Raw genomic sequence first — 7,263 nt, 5'->3', positions numbered from 1 at the left:
GCTGTGTGGGTGACTAGGTTGTATTATCTATAAGTTTCATTTCTGCTTAATAAAATTGATATTATAAATGCTGGTTACGAAAGCAGGCATTGGTAGCTGAGTGTGACGGCTTTTAACTCCAACGCCAGTATTCTAGGAGGCTGAGTCAAGGATTGTAAATTTAAACACGACCTGAGCAATTTAGCAAGACCTGTACTCAAAATTTATATAAACAAATAAATTCATATATATAAAATTTATATAAACAAATGAATGAATTTGGATGTATGACAAAGAAAGAAAAGAAAGGAAAAGAGACTGGCTTTGTAAGATAACAATTATTCATCTCAAACTGTTCAATCGAAAACAATTCCTTTGTAATTGATAACACCACCTACTTCCAAACCGACTGACTTAGTGTAATAATTTTCATGTTGAACCTCATACATTTTTTAAAAATACTTTTGTGTTTACTGACTTTCTGAACACAGAAGTTCACTGAAAACTTTACGGAAACTTGGTTTTTAAAACGGGTACAATTTCTCAGCAAGTGCAAACGGACTGAAAGCCCCAGCGCAGCACCTGAGAGTGGCTGCGCTCAGTCTGCTGTGAGAAGGATCAATAAGGTATGATGTCATCCTGAGATCACCGTGTAGATACGATGTCGGAACTTCTGAGAAACGCGTCTCCTGCATTTTCCTTTGGCTACAGATTAATTGAAACAATGAAAATGAAGGGGACATAGTTTCCTGGACAAATGTAGGGAGCGTCATTAAATCCTGCGAGCTTGGATGGAAGAAACGGAGACATGTTTTCTCCATTTCTCGCGATGCTTTACGTTTCCTGAAGTAAGGATATTTCTTTGTTAAATGAATGAGGCCGTACCTTCACAGTTAATTCTCAAGGTCTGCACTCAATAAAAAGCACTAAACGCATTGAAGATAGCAAGAAAGAGATTTATTTCTTTGAAAAGTCAGCCTTTCCATTTTATTGAGAAATGAAAAAGAACATGTTAGAGTCGTTGGAAAGGCAAAGTGCAACGGACTGTTTTGTTTGGAAATACCTAAAAACAATTACACGCATTTATATTTACACTTCAAAGGACTGCATATACATTTGGAAAATAATTTCTGTTTCACGATGTACTCCACAGCATTGAGAAATATATGCGCACAGATACACATACAAAGAATACTGATTTCCTAATAGCTTAGAACAGCTTGTAGCAAATCCTAAAGGTGCAGCTGTCTCCAAAGAAAATCGGCCTGTGTCAAAACTAGGCTTGTTTCCACTATATTCAAAGCGTTCTTACTTCCTGTTGCATGACTTCTCCACGGCTATCTAAACTCTTCCCAACATGCTTAGAACTTCTATTTTTCTCAAAGTACTGGTAAAGAAACCGCTGGCTGACATTAAATAGTGGTCTCTTCTGCTTTGTTCTTTTCACAGAATCCTAACCCCTTGCAGTGTGACGTAAAATACATATGAAAATTGCTGGTTATGTTAATCACGTTCCAAATCTGATGACAGTTGTACCCTGCCCACGTCAGTTAAGGGAGTTCTGCTGAGGTAAGTCTGCAAATCGTACTTCACCATGAAGGGAAAAAGCAATGGGAAAACCATTCCCTTCCGCTGACAGCACCTGACGCAATGAGCCGTAACACTGTGTCATACGTACGAAGTGACTGGAAGGCCAGCAGGATGAAACGAACCTCAATGTTGCAGCTACGCCGCCCTGACGAACACTCTCCCGGTGGCTATTCGCTGCCAGGAACGTCACAGGAAGTACGTAACAGGATACGGCATTCCCGCCCCTGTCAGTCATCACGCTCCCTTCACCGCAATGCTTCAGGTTTCCTTTAAAACATGCCTAGAAGAACTTGAAATCCACCGCCTACATAATTTTAGGATGCATGCAACCGCCTTTGATTTTCTCCGCCCTCTACGAATTTTCACAACACGTATGAGCACTAATGCATAATGTAACATAAAGTAAAATATTTATCTAGTGTTTTAGAAAGTAACTGTGTTATTTGCTTTGCATCGTTCAGCATGTACGTCTCAGGACCAACAATAGCAACGGAGGATATACAGCATAACAGTGCTCCCTTCCTGTGCAGGAACAGCTCCAGGCGAGAAGAAACCGAAATTGAGTAAAGCAACCTGTTCATTTCTGCAAAGGCTGGGATGCAGGTATGTTCGGGGCAGTGGTGGCAGAAAAGAGGTAAGAGTCTGATCTGTCTGGAAGCAGTCAGAACCTCTGAGCTACATCTGAAAGGACGAGCTGGAGTTCGCCACGTTGGCAAGGGCGATTGAGGGCTTTACGGCCAGAAAAGATAGGATATGCAAAGGCAGAGAAGTGTGAAACAGGATAACAACTTCAAGGACCTGAAGTTAATATATTCTGCTCAAGGATAACTTCCAGGAAGGAAAGAACTCTCATAAATTAATATGGGAAAGTAGGCAATAAATACATCAAAACATTTGTATTCTGTATTTGCTCTTCAATTAAATTGTGAGGTCATTTATACTGTCAAGGAACATAGTCTAGAATTTGCAAGAAGCTACTCATTTTAAACTTTCTGATTCTTGGGATAGGTACTATGGTCACTGTACACTGTTTCACTTTTTTTTCCAACCATAAAATCTAAAACTGTGATGTCTATATTATAGACACCACACTCCAATTTTGTATGTATTGTCTGTGTTATCTATCTATCTGGATCGAGTCGGAAGAACATTTAGGAAATATTTATACAGTATTTCCTCTTTATTAAATAATTTAATTTTTGTCGTCAGAGTGAGTATTAGGAATATACCTGTTTATCTGGCTCCTCAACATTCTATTTTCCTGGAGCTCAGGATGTAAGAAACAGATTCTCTGAACAGAAATTCTCCAAAAACATGGAAGAACATAGTCTTACCTAAATTTACGGGCACACAAATTATAGTTAATCAGAATTAAAACTGCAATTCCATATTTCTTTCTTGAAGGAGTATGCTCACGATGAGATAAAATTTAAAAGTCAGTTACTCATCCACAACTTTTTTTCTCTCTTAAGAACCAAAAATGTATGTGGTTGGGAGTCACTAAGTAGGCATGAACTTAGTAAGAAAACTGGAATAAAAACAATATTAACATCCACTTTACTGTTTACTTTTATAAGTAAGGATCATTTGTAAATCACCAGTTGACAACTGAATTAAAGTTGCAGTTATATTAGTGAAGACAAACAGAAAACACATTGAAGTTTTACTAAAACAAAAGATCAAGCTTGGGGACACTTTGACAATGTTTACATTCCACAGTTCCCACGTAGCATTATCACCAAAATTACACATAAGAATTTGATCATCCGAATTTTGAGTTCCAAAATTAGAGATTTTTAAAATATATATATATATATATATATATATATATATATATATATATATATATCCAAGGATCACTGAGATAAACAAACTAAATGCTCCCAGAATCCATGGAGTCTTATTCACTGTTTGGAAACTATCATCATAAATAACTATTTGTCTGCAGTAGTGTTATTGAAGATACACAGCCTAGTGTTTTAGTAAAAAGAAAATCATCACTGCCTGTACTATAAAAAGGCCAGTAGCACTGTGCTGCAATTACTTTTTGCCCCGGCACAATATATCAAATAACTTTTATTTTAAATTTTGATCATTTGTTAAACCTACGGTAACGGTGTGAAAGCAGCAAAATATCCCAATGCTTTCTTCAAAATCCCTGAATGTGAGGCTCAGGTATGCCACGGAGGACTCCACAAACTCAGCGCCATCACTTAGGTTTTCAGGGAATGCAAGGTACTCGCGCAGCTCACCCTATCTCCGGCGAGCCACAGGCAAACAAACTGCACACGGGCAGCACAGCCGCAGGTGACTCAGTTCTAACCGGTGATGTGTGAAAAATGCATGACTTGTTCGGTTGAAAACAAGGAAATAACAAAGTAATCAATACTTAGGGAAGAGGAGGAAATTACAGACAGTTTAAAGCAGTTAAAAAAACACAGCGGGGGCTATAACTTCCAATCCCTGAGCTATTTTTCCCTGATTAATACAGAAATACAGAAATTAATACAGAAAATACTCTTTTTCTCTTTCCTTCCTTAATCTCTTATACACCCTCTGAGGAGCTCCTCATGAACAAGATTGGTGTTCTAAGTACAAAACAAACTAAATGCTGCATCTTTCTTGGAAAATATCAGAATAATTTTCTGTAAGTCATGCATCATTCTACAGCAGAATCAAAATTCCTTTTTAAATTTGAAAATATGTCCATCTAATGGCAGTGAGATAACAATCTATTTTTAAAACTCGATGTATATATTATGCTTGGGAAGTTGGATTAACTAAGATTATTATTTGAAATATTCAAATTTTATCTATCATTTATTACTCTTTAAAAAAAGAATGTGTATGTGTGAATTTATTTAATAATTTCTTATCTATATATTTGGGGATGTTAAGTAAACACATTTTCTGCTAAAGGAAAACTTGTTCTCAATTACTCTTTATTTTAAATAAGTAAGCTGATCCAAATCCTATAATTAGGGGCTGAGGATTTAGCCTGCCTGGCAAGCATGACATTGTTGAGTTCGATTCCCGGTACTGGAAAAGAAAACAAACAACAAAAAAAACCAAATCATATAATTAAAGTCAAGTATATGACAGTTATAGTTCACTAAATGACATGTTATGTAATTCCAATGCCAATACATCAGAAGTCAGAACTCATAAGTTTTGTTGCAACAGTTCCTCTTAACGATTGTACTTATTTCGTTTTAATTTTGGGAAGGTGGATATAGAAAACTCTTCAAAGCAAATACCTTATGCACAAAACATCAATCTTAAATTTATGAACAAATATACTGTCCCAGTACACTTTCATTCCTTAACCAGAATTTTACTTTCTGATCATACAGTATTTTATGACAATTCCCTGAATAGTTGTCAGTATGCATTAAATAAAATGAAGATAATAAAGCTGTTAAGTAAATAATATTTATAGGAGATAGGAAACAAGAAAGGTTCCTTTGGTAATGGAAGAGGGAATATTACTGCAATTTTGCTTTTATATTTTCATAGCTTTGAGCTAGACTCAGATTGAAATGTTCTTTTCAATTTTATGTTCCCTTTGATTTGTTTTACCAACATTTATTTCCAAATGTAGATTATGACCAAACATAAATCTACTTTTCCTTAAGACAGATCTAAAATTAAAAAATAGTATCTACACAACTTCTATTTTGATCAATTGCTTAATATGTTTTTGATCCAATTTCTCTTCTAGTTACTTGTATATATGCTTTTAAAACTCCCTGTTTATGTATACTAAAAATGATATTACCTTATTTCAGATTCGTATCAGGGAAATACACAAATCATAAATGTTTAGACACTTGACTGACTAAGTTAAGATAATTTTATCAATTTGGTTAGAGAAAAAACATGATTTTCAAGGATATTATTAAAGAAACAGAACAAATTTCCTTTTTACTGGTACGTTGCTAGAGATGTTGTAAAATTAATGAAAAATTCATGAGGATTTAGAATCTATAACTGATTTTCCATCTCTCTCTCCTACATATAAAAGTGTTTGTTCTGAACATAGACTGAGAGGATTTAGTTTTTGTTTTTATGTGTACATCATGTTACACAGCAAGAAAATTAGTGTCTTTACTGTACTTTAAATGCTACTTCCTTTTCCAACACTGCAAATATTTTGGTCCACAGAAGTATCTTAGTTCCCCAGACATACTGTAATGTAAGAGCACTGTGCCTTGAGACATGTGCCTTCTTTACCTTTGAATTCATCAAGCCTTTCCTGTCACAGAATGGAATTTCAAGAAATGTTTGTGGCAGTGAATTGCACCCTCAACCAACTTTGAAAATCACACTGGAGTCTAAAGACTGGAATGGGTCTTTTGCAAAAACTATATGATGGTGGAGATTCAACTTCAGTGCATCAAAGTGCAATGGAGAAAGACACAGTAAGCATGCAGTAAGAGGCAACGTAACATATTTTCTACCTACTCTGGAAAGATCAGCACTTAAATGAAGAACAAGTAAAATTCTTAAACATGAAAAGATTAAAGAAGAGTGAAAAACACAATCTTAGCTCTGATAACAAAGTAAGTCAAATAAACATGTGAAACTCTTCTGTCCCAATACGCATGGTCCCCTTCAAAGTAATCATGGCAAAAAACTAGATTTTATGTAAACCACAATTTCATCATTAAACGTGTTAGCAGTAGTTGCTATTTTTATTATTCAATTGATATGTGCAAAAACAACATCTTTTCCAAAAATTCTGGTATCAATCTATTAATTTGATATGCAAGTGACTGGTATAAGAAACAGGGATGGATTTATTTACTTGCTTATTTATTATTTTCATCTTAAAGATATTTGACCTGTGAAAATTTGTATATCCTACACTTATGGAAAAGGTGTATATCATTTTGCAACCACCCAATCAATACCTTCACTATTGGAAGCTCTCCCACCCCACCTTCGTACTCATCCTGGGACTCTATAATAGATGATCATCTTTATTTTCTATCATTATTCATTAATTCTGCCACCTATTCATGTTTATATGGGGTTATACACAAGTGTTTATCTCATTTGTTAAATGTTTTCTGAGTTTTTAAAAATTGTATTATTTGTCCTTTAAATTTTTTATATAATTCACTGAAGAAACCATCTCAGCCTCAAATTTCCATTAAGGAAAGATCTTTGATAAACAATTTCCTTTTTGAAACAAATACAGGAGCATCAAGAGGCCTTATTTCTCATTGTGCCAATTTTGATAATTATGTTCTCTAAAGAATTTAGTTCATCTATGTTGAACAAATGACACTAAAATTAATCCTAAAAATTGGTTTCACTTAGAAATAGTAAAATATTGTTTATTGCACTCCAATGCATAAACAAGTCCACTGATTTAAGTAATACTTATTTTAAACTCTATAAAATAAAAATACAATATAACTACTCTCTCAAATATTGAGGTCAGTGCACAATTCTCTCGTGATAAATTTAAGATTATATGTAGTTCAGCTTTCAGAAATTGTAGCTTTTGCTGCAGTATTTATAAAATTCACAGGAAAAAATAATCGATTAAAGTCTTTCTTGGTCAACACACTATGCGTAAAATTCCATTGATTTTCATTTTCTTTTTTTTTTCCTTTATGTAACCATTTGTTTTAGTTTTATGGCCTCTGTGACATTTCCAGTGAATGTATAATTTCATGATGTTAT

The 7,263-nt window shown here is 34.5% G+C and overlaps 1 long non-coding RNA gene across 3 annotated transcripts; it reads left to right on the top strand.

Moving 5' to 3' along the window:
- The first annotated feature begins 541 nt into the window (after positions 1–541).
- On the top strand, positions 542–6,253 carry LOC102005912. 3 transcript variants are annotated; one of them, XR_001232866.1, is made up of 5 exons: positions 542–605; positions 1,429–1,548; positions 1,619–1,764; positions 2,031–2,172; positions 5,734–6,253. It is a non-coding gene; the product is annotated as an uncharacterized LOC102005912 (long non-coding RNA). The 3 variants fall into 3 exon arrangements; XR_001232867.1 differs by lacking the exon at positions 1,619–1,764; XR_001232865.1 differs by having other exon boundaries at positions 1,429–1,764.
- Positions 6,254–7,263: the final 1,010 nt, after the last annotated feature.

This window comes from Chinchilla lanigera, unplaced genomic scaffold (genome assembly GCF_000276665.1).
Source record: "Chinchilla lanigera isolate Chin_1 unplaced genomic scaffold, ChiLan1.0 scaffold00011, whole genome shotgun sequence".
In the NCBI taxonomy this organism is placed as follows: domain Eukaryota; kingdom Metazoa; phylum Chordata; class Mammalia; order Rodentia; family Chinchillidae; genus Chinchilla; species Chinchilla lanigera.
This window is presented reverse-complemented; position numbering and strand designations above follow the sequence as displayed.